Source organism: Mustela nivalis (genome assembly GCF_964662115.1).
Source record: "Mustela nivalis genome assembly, chromosome: 8".
NCBI classification, from domain to species: Eukaryota; Metazoa; Chordata; class Mammalia; order Carnivora; family Mustelidae; genus Mustela; species Mustela nivalis.
The window spans coordinates 39,743,615-39,760,505 of NC_139027.1; positions in this window are offsets into that span (position 1 = coordinate 39,743,615).

Here is a 16,891-nt window from a genome sequence, read left to right on the forward strand (position 1 = left end):
TCTATCTAGAGAGGAAGATTTTTTAAAGAAGTAAACGTGACAAAGGCACATTTTAAAGCAAAGGGTAAGGGCACCGTGGACCAGATGAGGGGATGTCAGAGAAGTCAACCTGATACCAAAGCCATGATGGGCAGAACAAGACAGGGAAGAGAGTTCCTGGCAGAGTGAACAGATTTGCAAAATGTGGAGACGACCCAACACAACGACTTTATCAGACCAAATCCAAAAGGCAAGTAGAGGCTCAGGGTGCAGCTTCTAGAGGCCAGACTAAAATGATCATTAGGATAAAGAGCATTTTGGAGCCACTGGGTATGTTAATGGGAGTGACTGGATCCAACTTATGCTGAAAAACGTCACTGTGGCTGCAGGGGGAAAGAGAATGAGGGGTGTGGTGGGTGGGGGACTGGAGACAGAAAGGATGGGAAAACCCAAGGAAATGAATTCACCACGGACTAGACAGAAAAGTGGGTGGTGCTGGGGTGCTGGGCCTGGTGGGCCTCATGACCCAGGATTCTGCCAGCCCCTTTTTAACCCACTGAGCCACCCAGGCGCCCCTGCCAGCCCCGTTTTTAGATCTGTCTCGGGAGTGTGACTGCAGAGAGCCAGGGACAGGAACCAGGAGGCTGGGAGGTAAGCCTGCCTCTGCTACAACAGCCATATATGCCTTGGGACAAGTCACAGCCCCTCTCTGGGTTTCTCCTCTGTTAAACAGGGCATTGGTGGGGGCCCTGCACGCCATTAATTTCTCTTTAATGAAAACTGCCAACCCTGGAATGTGTGGCCGTTACAGTAGACCACAGCGCCACCTAGTGTCTGTGAGGTGTGTGCACAGCTCGGGTCTCCGGGCTTCTAGGCGAGCCCCTGGGGCAAAGGGTGGAGCGCAGTACCCAGAAGTCTGGCTCCTCCGCCTGGTTAGCTGCGGGGTGCTTCCCGTCTTCCTGCACTCTCTCACCACTTTTCCGGCGCCCCTTCCTCCTCCCACGCTTCTGCCCTCCATCCTCTCTTCTGTCCCCGTTCTCGTGGATCTGATGCTACCTCTTCTTCTTCCATTCCCAGGTGTGCAGTGGGACCTGCCTCTCAAACCTCCGGGATGTCCTTCAGGATGTTACCTCCTCCCTGGCTGCCGGGCTAAGCCTGGACCTCACACTCTGGGGGCTGAAAATGTTGTCCTAACACCGAAGCTCTCCCACTGACCAACTTCCTTTCTGATGGGCGGTACCTCACAGGTGCCATGACTAAGTCCTGTCCAGTCCTGTCCCTCTGCGGTGTCTCTTCCATCCAACTTTTGTCACTTCTAAAATGGATGGTTTGGAAGATCGAGGTTCTGGGAGGCAACTGAGCTCCTACAGACCCTGCAGAGCCCACACAGGGCCTTGACACTTTCCTGATCTGCAGGTCTCTGCCTACCCACAGCCCCTGACTCCTCCGCCTGTCATCCGTAAAAAACCCACCTCCGGTTTTTTCTTTACGGTACAAATCACACATGTCCACTGGAGATCCATTTCAACACACATAGTCTCAGAAAGACCAAAATTTAAAAATTAAAATCGATCATGTTCCCATCCAGAGGTACGCACTGTTAAGAGTTTAAGATATGGTCTCCAGGGTATTTTTTTCTATGCATATGCATACATAAATGATGACAGATTGATTAGATTTTATGGACGGAATCATATATACCATACTTCTGTGTAATAATCTCCCCTACCTTTTTTTTTTTTTAAAGATTTTATTTATTTGACACAGAGAGAGAAAGACAGTGAGGGAGGGGGTACTAGCAGGGGGAGTGGGAGAGGGAGAAGCAGGCTTCCCACAGAGCAGGACCCTGGGATCATGACCTGCTGATTAAGCTGAGCACCAGCTTAATGACTGAACCAACCAGGCGTCCCTTCCCCCACCTTTAATAATGTTAATTCTTATAGCTCTACCTCATCCTTTTTATGGCCATATTTGAATACACCATAATTTATTAAACCACCCTTTCCAGAAAGGATAATTAAGTTGTTTAAATCTTAATATTATTAATAATATATATTTGAATTCTTTTTTTTTTTTTAAAGATTTTATTTATTTATTTGACAGAGAGAAATCACAAGTAGGCAGAGAGGCAGGCAGAGAGAGAGAGAGAGGAGGAAGCAGGCTCCCTGCTGAGCAGAGAGCCCGATGTGGGACTCGATCCCAGGACCCTGAGATCATGACCTGAGCCGAAGGCAGCGGCTTAACCACTGAGCCACCCAGGCGCCCTATATTTGAATTCTTGTTCGGTAATTTCCTTGGGATAAGTTCATCGTAATAGGATCACTGAGTCAAAGGGACACACTTTTTTTTTTTTTAAAGATTTTATTTATTTATTTGACAGAGAGAGAGATCACAAGTAGGCAGAAAGGCAGGCAGAGAGGAAAGGGGAAGCAGGCTCCCCACTGAGCAGAGAGCCTGAAGTGGGGCTTGATCCCAAGACCCTGAGATCCTGACCTGAGCCAAAGGCAGAGGCTTAACTCACTGAGCCACCCAGGTGCCCCAGGGACACACATTTTTTAAAAATCCTGATGTGCATTGTCAAACTGCTTTCCAAAAGAGTCTCACTAATTTATACCCCCCTCAACCATGTGGGAAAATGTCCATTCACACATGGCCTTGAGAGCCCTGAGCATTGTTCTCTTTTTTGACAATGTGATAAAAAACAATGTTATTTTGAAATAAATATATTTGACTACTACAGAGGCTCCATATTTTTCTGTCAATTGGCCATTTGTATTTTTTCTAAAGTAAATTGCCTGTTGCTCTTTGCACATTTTTCTGTGGGGCATGTTCCTTTTTTTCTAATAATTTCACAAGAATTCTTTATATGTTTAAAAAAGGTTTGGTTCCATTTCCAAGCTGAAAGCACGGGGAGCAGCACAGAGCTCCTCCCCAGGGACACAGAGATGCTAATACTGTTTAAAAAGAAAAAAGAAAGAAAGAAAGAAAAAGAGGGGCACCTGGGTGGCTCGGGCTTTAACCTCTGCCTTAGACTCAGGTCATGATCGCAGGGTGTTGAGATCGAGCCCCACAGCAGGCTCTTTGCTCAGCAGAAAGCCTGCTTCTCCCTCTCTCTTTCTGCCTGACTCTCTGCCTACTTGTGATCTCTGCCTATCAAATAAATAAATAAAATATTTTTTAAAAAAAAAGAAAGAAAGAAAGAAAGAAAAGAAAAGAAGCTTAAATATCTGGAAATTATTCTAAGAACATATAACAAAGGAATAGTTTTTCAAGAAAATCTGCTAAAACTCGGTAAGAACAGCAAGAGTATTTGAGCCACCACCCTCTTCCTCCTTCCCCACCCCCAACCATCTCCTCTTGATGGACGCTTTATTTCAGGTAGTGTGGCCAAGAAGACAAGCTTCGTCTCCCCTCAGCAGCTGATTAAGAGCTACTTTATCTCACCAGTAGGGACAGGTCATCAGCATTTCTCATCCGTTTCAACTCTAGATTAAAGAGGTGAGTATAGCCAAGGGATTGGGGATTCCTTTCTTCTACCCAGCCCCTAGCCATATGATGGAGGCTGTACACTGCACATGACAGTCCAAGAATACTGAGGCCCCAATCCTCCTCACCCCAGCTCACTCATTCCATGATGAGGTTTCATGACAGGCTAACATAACTGAGGGGAGATATTGACAGTTCAACAATAATAGACTTCAAGACCCCACTTTTGATCTTGTATAGAACAACTGGGCAGAGGATTTCCATATGCAGCAGAATGAAGTTAGAGCCCTACCTGACACTACGCACAAAACCCACTCAAAATGGATCAATGGCCTAAATATAAGAGCTGAAACAACAAGACCTATAGGAGAAAACATGAGGATAAATCTCTTTGACCTTGGATTTGACATTGGCTTCTTAGATAAGACATCAAATGCATAAGCAACAAAAGAAAAAAGAAAGGATAAACTGGATATGATCATAAATTAACTTATGTTTCAAAGGATGCTATCTAGAAAGTGAGAAGACAACCTACAGGATAGGAGGACATTTTTACAAATATATATGCAATATTTTACATTTATGTGAATGTAAATACATTTACATTTATTCACCATTTTACAAATATATATTCAATAATGGACTTACAGCTAGTGTATGTAAAGAATGATTACAACTCAGTAATAAAAAGACAAATAGCCCAATTTTAAAAAGGGCAAAAGGATTTGAATAGACCTTTCTCTAAAGAGGATATACAAATGGCCAATAAACATATGAAGAAACGCTTGATAGCACCAGCCATCAGAAAAATGCAGATCAAAACCAGGATGAGATGTTTCTTTACACCCACTAGGATGACTGTAATAACAATAACAATAACAATAATAATAATTCAAAATTATTATTATTACAAAGATAATAATGAGTATTGGCAAGGATGGAGATAAATTGGAACCCTCATGGCTGGCGTCAGTATAAAATGGTGCAGCCATTTTGGAAAACAGTCAGGCAGGTCCTCAAATGGTTACGCAAAGAGTTACCATATGACCTGGCAGTTTCATTCCAAGTGCACGTGCAAGAGGAATGAAAACGTAGGTCCACACACAAAAAAACCTTTTTGTGGATGTTCATAGCAGCATTATTCATGTCAGCCAAAACATGGAAACAACCCAACTTCTAGCAACTAATGAACAGATGAATAACTTGTGACATAGCCATATGCTAGAATATTATTTAGCCACAAAAAGGAATGAGGAACGAGTTAGTGATACAACATGGGTGGACCTTGAAAACATATTAGGAGAAGCCAGTCTAAAAGGACCATATAGTCTATGACTCAATTTATATGAAATGTGTAGAATAGGCAAATTGATAGAGACAAAAAGTAGATTAATGGTTGCCTGGAGTTGGTACGATAGGGAAGGACTGGGAAGTGATGGCTCAGAGGGGCTAGGTTTTATGCTTTGAGTGATGAAAATGTTCTACAATTAATTACAGTAATGAATGAATACACAAGTCTATGAATATACTAAACACTACTGAATTGTACACTTCAAAAAGATGAATATAATATGGCCTATGAATTAAATGTCAATAAAGCCATTAAGTAGTCTTATTCATATTTTCGGTTTTTTTAAGATTTTATTTATTTATTTGACAGAGATCATAAGTAGGCAGAGAGGCAGGCAGAGAGAGAGGGGGAAGCAGGCTCCCCGCCAAGCAGAGAGCCCAAGTCGGGACTTGATCCCAGGACCCTGAGATAATGACCTGAGCCGAAGGCAAAGGCTTAACCCACTGAGCCACCCACAGGCCCCTTCATATTTTCTTCATCCTTCTGAAGACACTAAAGCTAGTGGCTCAGGAGCCTTCTCAGAAACCAGGACATCCTTCAGTGGCCATTCAGGTGCTTAAGGTCAAGCATCAGAGATAATCAGCTCTAGTTGCCTCCAGCTGTAGCCAATTTCCCAGCCTCACACCCTACCTCACCCAAAGCATGGGTCCAGCTGTCCCTTCTGCCGCCTGGACCAGACTCCACTTTTTTTTTTTTTTAATGGTTTGATGCTCTGTATTTATTTAAATTAGTAATGTCAGATTTAAAATGCTATGCTTTAGAAATTTTACTAATTTTTATGAACCCTGACATAAGTAATCTGAAAGCAAGATTTTCTTGCATCTCATGTTGAAAAAAAATGCATAAGTGTCATAAACTTACTATCTTGCTTCAACAGGTTCAACGTCAAGGGTGTTAACCTTACTGCCAGATCCTTCCAACATCATCCTTATTTGACACCAGTCCCCCTCCCTTGGTGTGGACTCTGTTCTCCAGAGGTGAAGAGGGATGTCTCATTGGTAAGCAAACAAACAAACAAAACCCAAAAACAACAACAACAACAACAACAAAATCCCTCCAGGTTCCACTTCTAAAGAGAATTCAGGAGCCTCAAAGATGACATATAGCTAATCCTACAGCTGCCACAGCAGGACACAGCCCCACTGCTAAGGGAAGACCTTGGGAATCTTGCTCACTCTGAGGCTGAGTGGACACTCCCCTGCAGGAGGTCAGTGGAGGTCGCAACATGTCCCCTAGACGAGGAAGGACTCTGTGCACCAGTCTGCATGCACGTGTCTGCATGAGGCCAGAGGAAAGATTCTAATGTCTCTCCAGGACCATCCTGCGAGCCAACTGCCACTTCTCTTTTTTCCTGGTTACAGAAATTTCTGTTATCCCACCACCAAATCCAGCAGCAGACCTGGCTGGACCCTGAAGCCTGGCTTAGCTCCTCATCAGATCCTCATAGTGTCTCTCTCTCTCTCTCTCTCTCTCACACACACACACACACACAGACACACACTGAGAATGAGAGAGAGAGAGAGAGGTTTGCCAAGCACAGCCATACACAGGGAGACTGACTTTGCCTACCTGAAGTGGGGTCACCATCCGGAGGAGATTTGCCTTAAGTCAGTGGAACTTAGGGTCCAGCGTCTTCACTTGTACTGGCTCTTTCTAATTTCACTGTAGTCTGAAACCATACTTTGTATGGTTTCTATTTTTTATCCTTTGCTAATGTGTGTTTTATTGCCCAGACTGTCATCTACCTCGGTGTCTTAGTCGGCTTGGGCTGCTCTAACACAATACCATAGACCGAGTGGCTTCAACAACAGAAATCTTCCCTCACACATCTGGAGACTGGAGGTCTGAGACCCATAGGGCAGGTGTCTGGTGTGGGCTCTCCCCTTGGCCTCCCGAGGTTTGCCATCTTGCCGTGTGCTCACATGACATCTCTTCTCATCAGGACACCCAGTGTACCAGATCAGGACCTCATCATTATTTTCTCATTAACCGTAATTACTTCCTTAGAGGGTCCATCTCCAAATTTAGCCACACCGGGGATTAGGGCTTCCCCGTATGAATCTCGGGGAGAGGACATGAACCCTTGGTGAATGTTCGATGTGAGCTGGAATAGAATGTGCCTTCTGCTCATATTGGATGGAATATTCCCTAAATGTCAAAGACCCAGACAATGAAAAGTGAATAGTGTGGTTCAGTTCGGCTATGTATTTACTGATTTTCTGCCTCCTCCATCTGTCAGTTTGTTTAGCTTTTTTTCGTGTCGGGATGGGAGTGACAACTTCCAGGCTTTTTCACATTGGAGCTGAAACAGGGGTCTCCCAGATGTGTTTTTCTGAGCCAGAAGGAGTTAAAAAGTGGGAAAGTGTAGACAGCCCCTCCTGGCAGCCCTTGGAAATGCACATAGATGAAATGTCTTCATCAGTGTATGATGGAGAGCAAAAAGGTTGCCCTTGAAGTGTGGGAAATAAAGATGGGCTAGAAATAGGGACAGAGAACAAGGAAGGAAATTTGAAGGGACCCTGGGGCTGTGGCCCCAATACCAGGGATAGACAACAGCCTTGGTGTTCACATATGGCATTCTGAAAGAGGGTTCACAAACTCAGAAGATCCTGGGGCATAAGCATGAGAAGGCTCTGGATGCCTTATTTTCAATGTGCAGGTAGGATGCTGCTACATAGTGATTTATAGAAAATACATATTTGGTCATTCAGATGCCAGACACAGGGTTCAGAGAGCTTCTGGGTTGGCAAACAGTTGGAGACTGGGGCTGTTGGCTGTCCTGGAAGGACCTGGAGGCTCTGCCCCTTTGCCTGTGTCTCACCCTTTGATATGTACCTACCACATCCTTTAATAAACTGGTCATTGTGTTGCCCTGAGTTCTATGAGCCGCACTAGCAGATTAAGTGAACCCAAGGAGGAGGTTTTTGGAATCTCCCGGTCCTTAGCAAGTTTGGTCAGAAGCACTGGTAACAGCCGGGGGATGGGGGGTCGTGCCTGGCATCTGAAGTGGGGGGTAGAGGGCAGTCTGAGCCCTTAACCCATGGAAACAGATGCAGTCTCTGGGGAGATCATATTGGAATTGAGTTGTGTTCTCGGTGTCTGAGAATTGCTTCGTGTCATGTGGGGGGAACCCCTCTCCCACTCCCCAGTGTTGGAACTGGGTCCAGAAACCTAAAAGAAATGCCAACCAGTCAATTTCCAGGGCATTTTGGTGGTTTATAAGATCAGACAGACAGAAGAGCATTGAAACTGTGCCTACTAGCCATAAAAGTCTCTACCGAGTCCTGGGCGAGGCACTTTGCAAACATTATTGTAATCCTCATGGTAAACCTATAAAGGATGCAACCATTACTCATACAAACGAGGACGTGCTCATTCATTCTGTCTGCAAAATAGTAGACACCAAGTCCCACGAGTCACAGCCTCCTTCTCTGGGCAAGGTCAATTCCTCTTAAAATTCAGTCCCCCACCCCACCTGAACTTGGTTGCCTAGAAACCATATTGTAATGTGAACCAACACTTTTCATGTAAATCATTAGAAGAAAGACAGCAAGGGAAGATGTCGGATGCATACAATGAGGAAGAGCATATGCCAGCTCCCATACTTCACACCTGTAACTAGTCACGAGGGCGTGGCTGGTATCAGATGATGTGTGTTGTAGGACATGAATATGTGGTGGTTCTACAAATGGTATTTTGGGGTTCAAATCCAGGCACTCAGAAGTCCCCTCCCCATTTCTGGTGAGGGTTGAAGTGGTTGGGCATAGTGTGTGTGTGGGGGGTTGGTACTGGTATAAGTTAGGGAAAGTGAGCCCATTCTCCAGGGAGCTCAGTGCAAATCCTAGAAACCCCAGGGTCCATCCTAGAAACCTAGAAACCCCTGGGTCTTCCAGAGCTGTGGTTGATTGTGTAGTCTCTGGAGTCAAAGAGCCAACCACGTCCATCGTGTACTACTTCTTAACTGCATGGCCTTGAGCAAATTCCTGCCCTCCCAGTGTCTCCCATTTGGAATGGAAGATTAAATGAGATAATCAGGGTAAAGCACTCCATAAACGTTAGCTATTAGCATGAATAGCTGTCACTGTGAATTATTTTTTTTATGTTGGAGGGCAGTCCAGAAAGGACTACTTACAGTTACTTAGGTTTTAAATTAATGTTCCTTTCATTAAAATAGAAATAACCTAGTTATCCTTAAGCTGTTACCCTCAGTTTATAAATCTTGTTATTCTGTTTATAAAAATGGCAAGATAAGAACAGTGACCTTCAATTTTCTCTGATTAATGATCTATTAACTCAACTTGAAGACCCTAAGCTCCATTTAGAGATCATCTGTAAACTTAATTAAATTCCTCTAAACACTCTGAACTGCATTTATAAATTTAATATATTACATTTCCTTTGTAAGCACCGCAGTTGCCTAACAAAGCAAACTAATGACTCTAACAAGCAAGTAATAAATTCTTATGTGCCTAAGAAATAAAATGTATTAACATACTGAAAGAAAAGAAGGAAAAATTAGAATGTATTAACATAGTGAAACACCAGTTTTCTTTAAAATCCTATTAGTATTCACAAAAAATAAAGTCAAAATTTTTTTCTCCCTTCCAGCTTAAAATCACAAGTCTATATTTATCACACATCTAAACCTGGAAGCATCAGGCTAATATGTCAGTTTTTACTATGCGAGATTCTCATAAATTACAATATTTTAAAGAAACAACTATATACAAGTTATTCCCAAACTTAACATGACAGTTTGACTGTATCAGCTTCATTGGCTTCCTCATCTCCATGTTTAAACCTGAACTTTGCCAGGTTAGGAAAGGGCCCTCAAAGACCCAGATGCATCTCCAGAAGGTCAAGGCTGCCACCCTCAGGGAAATGGTGACACTGAGCTGGCGGTTTATGGCCCAGATGTGGATGTTTCTGGGTCAGAGTCAAGACTGAGGATTGTGTATCTGAGCGAGGCAGAGTCCCAAGGGCCACAGTTCGACCTACCAGGCCCACTGCGATGACAACAGGGAACCCTATGTTTATTCCTTTCAGACAGCAGTGGCTTTGCCACCCAGAACCCAGGCTCCCTCGATGTTCATGCCTTCACCACTTTCCCATAACCTCTTTTTTAACTTTCATGGATTTCCTTGAGGAGTCGGCATGCTCCATTCCCCATGCCCAACTCCTTCCCCCAGGCTTCTTCCCCTGGATTCAACCAACCTACTCACTGTCTGAGGATGAAGGTCACTCCAAGGACACAGCATTTTTCCACAGGCCTATGTTGCTACCCAGCTGATTTTAGAGATTATCCTTGTCCCAAGATTATCATTTGCTATTCTTTTTTTTTTTTTTTATAGATTTTCCTCTCCTTATTCAACCTGTCTTTCCCACTTTTATTTTCAGGATCTCAAGTAATTTAAGAGGATTGGGTGGGAGTTGGGGAGAGGAGAAAGAAGTTGGGCTTTGGGAGAACCCCATGGCCAGGATCTCAGCGTCCCCTGCCTCCATGGAGGGGACAGGACCTCAGATGACAGAGCTGGCTGTGTAGGGCAGCAGGGGAGGGAGTGAACACGGGCCTGGGCCCCAGGGCTGCCAGCCTCGGCAGGGAAGCCACAGAGCCCCCCTGTCCTCCTCCCATTTCCAGCATCACGTCAGGCTCCGGCCTCTTGCACAGGCCTAGGGAGGAAGAGCCCCTCTTCTATTTCTAAAAGCAAGAAAGAATGCATGTTTCAGCCATCCTGGCAGAGGTGGAGTCAGATCTAATTTGATTTTAATGAAGCAAATAATAAATAATTCGATTTTAATGAAATAATAATGAAGAAAGAGTGGAATTTCCAGCATGCCTGAGTGTTGTTACGTTCACACAAGAACAGTCTCACTGGAGTGGGGTAAGGGCGTGGAAGGATGGCTCTGGCTCAGCCATTCAATAGCTATGGCCTCCTAAGCACCTTACTTTGCTTCTCCAGCCCTCAGTTTCCTCATCTGTAAAATGGAAATGAGCCTCCCACCTACTGGGGCTTTTTCCCAGACCTCCCACCTGAGGGGCTATGGAGGCACTGCCTATGTGGGCATGAGGTCCCCTGGCCCTGGCCTCCAGAAGCCTCCGTGGCGGCCCAGCATGGCCAGCAGAGGGCACTATCGTGCCGTGCAGACGGCGCTCCGCCAGGGATCTGCATAAGGAGGCCATGGGTTCTCAAGGCTGGATGGAGCAGGATGGGGCATCCAGCCTCCATCCCCCTCTCAGGGGAGCAAGCAGTCCAGACGCCAGGACCCTTGGGCCTCAACAGCCTGTTGGCAAAGGTGACAGGCATCCAGGTTCTCCCACCCACAGGTCCTCAGCCCCTCAGCCCTGTGCCCTGTTTGGAAGCCCTTGGGGAGGCTTGTGTGTGGTCCCGAACCAGTCTGCACTCACAGAGCACCACTGCAGCTCTGCTAGGCCTCAGGGGGGGTCCCAACATGGCTACCGTGGCACCCCCAAACTTGCAGCAGTTTCGCCCATTACATGGACACCACCCTTAAAGGTCAAAGCTGAGAGGTACTCAGGAAGAGCCACCCTCTTGTCTCCTCCGTGGGAGGAGAGAGCACTCTGCTGTGAGTCCCACAGGGAGGCAACTCCTGCCTTCTCACAGCAGGGGCCGGGTCACGGGCTCATCCCCTCTGGCTTGGCTCCCAGACCACCGGGATTTCCCGGGTCACCCCAGTGCTGTGACTCCCAACTTAAACAACGAACACTTCAGCCAGGCCCTCTCATCCTCTCAGGCCGCTTATTATCAAGGAAATGAGACAACTGCTATCACTCCCACGGGGAAACTGGGGCTCAGGAGATACTAAAGGAAGTGCCTAAGACTTCATGGAATCACCGCTGGAACTGAAACCCGGCCTCCAGATTCCAAAGCCATGCGATCTCCACAGCACCGTGGAGCTCTAGAGTGTTGGCACTGGGGGCTTGGGCTGTTTGTGGGAAGCAGGGTGGGGGCGCTTGCAGAAATCTGGAAGACCCCCTAGGAGGTGCAGGTCAGCTTGGCTCAAGCTGAGGACAGGCTGGAGAACAGATGCCCTCTGGGGGCTGCTTGTGTGGGGGAGTCCAGCCAGAAGGAGCTCAGACCCCAGTGAGGCATCTGTCCTTACCTGAGAATGAGCAGGGCTCCTGAGAGGCCCTGACAACAGGACAATTAAGTGTGTGGGGGCGGAGAGGCAAGGCTGGGCAGGACCCCACAAACACCTGTGGGCAGGGGAGCCCAGACCATGCTCCCATTGTCCTGGATGTTTCTTGGTCTGGTAGCAGATGCCAGGAACATGGGACTGATGCCCATCTTGTCCCTCACCTCCCCAAAGCAAGTGGACTTGGGTCCTGCTATTCCTTCCCTCATGTAGGACACCAGTCTGATGTCACCCATCAGCCCCGAGTTGCCATCGGTAAAAAATTCACTTTCCTCAAATGGAAGACCCTGCTCTGCCCAGGAGACGGGGCCAGACCTGCAGAGATCTTAATGAGGGACCAAAACAAGGGTAACAAACACATCCACACACCCAGCGGCCCAAGGTTCAAGGGGATGGGAGACCTGAAGGTGCGGGGGGGAGGGTTAAGGGTAAGGGTAGGGTTGGGGTGGCTCAGAGAGGGAGCAGATCTCTCTGAGGGCGTGATCCAGGAGGACCGAAGGCCCAGGCAGCAGACAGAGCTTTGCACCAGAAAGGGTGGTGGAAGGGGGAGCCTTGGTTCAGAAGCCCCGGGAGGGATGACTGGCCAGGGGCTGAAGAAGCGCTTGAGAATGCTTGACAGGGATGAAACCGTTAGGGTGAACTGGGGGCTAAGTGTGGGAGCTTCAGGCCAGGCAGAGGAAGCCATAGTCACATAGGGCTGACCAGCAGTTCAAAGGGGGCAGCAAAGCGCCTAAGACTGAAAGAGACTGCCTGGATTCAAGGCCTGACCCAACCAATCACTGGCTGTGGGACCTTAGGTAAGTCATTCTTCTCCTTGGGGTTCTAGTCTCTCCCCAGCAAAATGAAAACTGTACCTAGCACTTAGAGTTTACCTGGATCTCAATGGTGCTCTTACTATTACTCCACACAAATAATAACAATGGCTACCATTTAGTGACCACCTATGATGGGTCAGACTCTAGGCTGTTTCCCTATCGCCCTCATCTCTTGAGTCTTCACAGGAAACCTGAGGATGCTCACCACGACGGGGCCCATCCTACAGATGCAGAAAGGGAGGCCGGTGCCCATCGTCCGGGGTGAGCCTGCTTCCCACCCAGGTCTGCCTGGTTCCGAGGGCCAGGCTCGGAGGACCTCTAAGCGGCCTCTCTCTGCTGGGCACGAGGGGCCAGGGGCCTGAACCACTCCGCATGTGTGGCTTAAGGATCACAGGGATTCTGAGCCCAGCTTTGTGTGCTGGGGCCCTGGGGGTAGGAGAGAAATGCAGTCCGATACCCGTTCGTCCTCACGGAGCCCATGCTCAGGAGCCCTGGATTTGGGCGGCACATCAGGGATCCCCTTAGAAACAGAGCGGCGGAAGGAGTGGAGCCCCTGAACAGTACAAATGCGTGCTCCGTGCGCCTGATTCTGCTGGATCCCGGCACGCGCAGACAGAGTTGTGTACACAGGATTTTAGTATTTCCTCTCCGGCTCCAGCCCCAATTTGAGGGCCTGTAAAAGCTTGAATGGCGTCCAGTGCGGCGTGGTTTGCCTAAGCTCGGCTCGGGCACAGAGTCAAAGCAGCCCACACAGGGACCGGGCACCCGCGGGGTCTGCCTGGGGGGCCGGGGGTGCCCACACCCCCCGCCAGGGCTTCCCGCCTGGGCCGGCAGTGCCCACCAGCAGCCCTGGGGACGGGGTACACTAAATGGGGGATGCCGGGTGCGGCTTAATGACCCTTTTTCCCCCACACACACCACCCCCACGCCTGGAAGGTGGGGGGACCTCTCAGATGTGCTAGGGGTGGGGGCGCTCCCTTGCTAGCGGGCTGCTAGGGGTCTTTTCTGAGGTCTTGAGCCAGCGTGGGAAGCTTATTTAGTCCCAGCTTTTAAATATGCCCCCAGCACCTCTGCCCCTGTCTGAATCCTCCCCACTCCCCCATCTCAGTTCCCTGGGTAGCTGTGTGAGTCTACACAAGTCACTCACCCTCTTTGGACCTCCATTCATTCATCTGTGAGAAGGCACTGGTGGGGCTCCCTCGCAGACCGGTGTCAGCTCCGGCCCCAGCTCCAGCCACCTGAGGAGACTGTGAGCAGGCTGGGGAACAGGCAAAGTGCCTCTCCTCCGAGGGCTGTGACCCCCACTACCGGCCTGTATGGAGAGGGCGATGTCTTAGGGCCAGGAAGAGGCAGCTGAGGGCCCCCCACTCAGGCTCATGGACCTTCGGGGACCTTCGGGGACGGGGTCCCTCACACCCTGAGCACAGCGGCATCTGTGGACACAATTCAGGTCACAAAGAGCTCCACACATGGAGAAGTCACAGCAGCCACTCCCTGTGGCACTCCACAGTGGCTGCGCTGTCAGTCCCAAGGCCCAAAGTTCTGGCCAAACATGTGCGCCCTCTCGGGGTATGTCATGTGTGGGGCTGAAGGGGACCTTGATGGGCTCGTTTGGTGACTTGAACTGACACTTGACCATTTCAGTCTGTGCGTATGCCATTTCCTGGGAATGTTCATACAGTGCATTCAATGCGTTGTGCTGCAATACAATGACTATGAATGTTAGGGTGCTTGGTAAGGGAGGCCGCCCCCCGCCCTGCTGGTGAGCATGAGTTACAGGCTACATGTCGCAGCACATATTACTTTTCTAACCCCCCTTGAAAATAAACTTCAAACTTCCTGGCCCCAAGGGTTTCCCATAAAAAGCTGTAGACCTGTGAATGCCATAAAACAAAGAGGCAGGGAAAAAGAAATGGTAGTCGCAATGATTCTGGTGGCTCTGTCTTGCGTTCCCAATACTGACACGCCCATCCCAGAAGCCACCATATTGGGAGCATATAGATGAACAAGTGGCTCTTAAATAGAAGGATGTTATGGATAATATGGCTCCCAGAGCACATTTCTTTATGGGTGGCTGACCTTTTTTTGGTCTTATTTTGAAATCATTATAAATTTTCAGGAAAGCGCAAAGAGATGTGCAAGGAGGTGCCACACACCCTTCGTTGAGCCTCCCTGAGGGTTAAGGTCATGTGTTACAGTAGTAGGATCTCAAACCCAAGAAACCCACAGTGGTACAATCTTTAGAATGTACCAGATATACATGTATTTATTTGTGTGCGTGGCTCTTGGCAGTTTTATCACATGTAACTTTGTGTAAATTGTCTTTGACACTGTCAGTGGGATCTTCTGCAGAGCAAAAGGTTTTCATTTTAATGAGGTCCAGTTTATTAATGTTTCCTTTTCTGGATCATGCACAGGCCTAGATCCTATGTTTTTTTCAAGTTTTATAGTTTGGATTCAAGCCCAGTTAAGTCTATGATCCATTTTTTTTCAAAAAGATATACACACCCTTGTGTTTATTGCAGCATTATTTATAATAGCTAAGATATGAAACAACCTAAGTATCCATCAATGGATGAAAGCATTGGGATGATGTAATGGGGTGTGTGTGTGTGTGTGTGTGTGTGTTTGTGTGTGTGTGTGTGTATACATATACATACATCTATAATATGTATACACATATATATTATATATCTAATTGAGCACTGTGTTTTATATATATATTATATATAGATTTTTTAAATTTATTTTTTATTCTCAGCATAACAGTATTCATTATTTTTGTACCACATCCAGTGCTCCATGCAATCTGTGCTATGATCCATTTTTTAGTTAATTTCTGTATAAAGTGTGAGGTTAAGTTGAAATTCTTTTTTTTTTTTTTTTTTTTTTTTTGCCTATGGATATCCAATGGCTAAAGGGATTATAAGAGCTACTTTGACCATACCCAGTTTTCTCCTTAGAAACACTACTTTTAGATGAAATAAAGGAGACCTGGAGAAATTAGGCAACTTTCCCAAAATTTCTGTAGTCATCATGAATGCGGCTCACTAAACATTTCCTGCTATCTCTCTTCCAGGCACATGGCAGCATCACACCTCTGGGCCCCTCTGTGGTTGGGTGGGGTCATGTGATTGGTCCTCAGCAGGGTGCTGTGAGTAGAAATTATTGGATTCTCTCCCAAATTGGAGCATTGAAATGCTGCTGTGAGACCCTTCAGATCTTTTCTTTCCCTCTGTCCCCGCAACCACTAAGCTCAGAATGGCGGCTACGCCATCAGCCTGCATCCCATAGCGGGGAGAAATGGAATGGAGCCCCCAGTGGATTCATGTGGATATTTACAATGAATAAGAAATAAACTCTGTCTTTAAGCCATTACACTTTTAAGCCTGTTGGTTATCGCACCACAACTCAGCTTCTCCTGACCGATAGAGCCACCAGATTGGACTTTAGAAGAATCCAGGTCCCCCTCACCCAGGGTAAGTGCACTATGTGCTTATTATGAGGGGAAACCAGCAAGAGAATTTATGGTTCTCTAGGAGTCCTGTTGGCTACTAAAACGTCAGACTCCAGTGCCTGCCCCAGCTTGGCTCTAGAAATGACCTCAGGAAATTCAGCAGTGGTCCTCCAAGTGACCCATGGAGCCCTCCCCACTAGCTTAACACCAGTCACTCCCCCCAACACAGGGGTTGGATCTGCTTTGAAGGGCGATGAAGGCAAACTGGGACCCATTGAGGTGAGGGCCTGGAACGGGAGCCAGGGACCAAGAGGACTTCACAGTGCCAAGTCCAGAAGGCAGAGGTTCTGAATGCTTGCCTTGTCACCTGCCGGAAGCTCCATTTCACAAAACAAAATAAAACAAAACAGAAAGCCAGAAGAAAACACATCATTTTAGTCTATGTCTTGAGGATGTGCCTGAGTCCCTGCAGCAGACTCTGCCTTTGTTTACCAACATCCATTTTTCCTTCTTCCTTACTAACAAATTCAATTTGTTGGGGATAGAAATGCACCTGGGGGCACTTGGGTGGCTAAGCATCTGCCTTCGGCTCAGGTCATGATCTCGGGGTCCCAAAATCAAGTCCCATATTAGGCTCCCTGCTCAGTG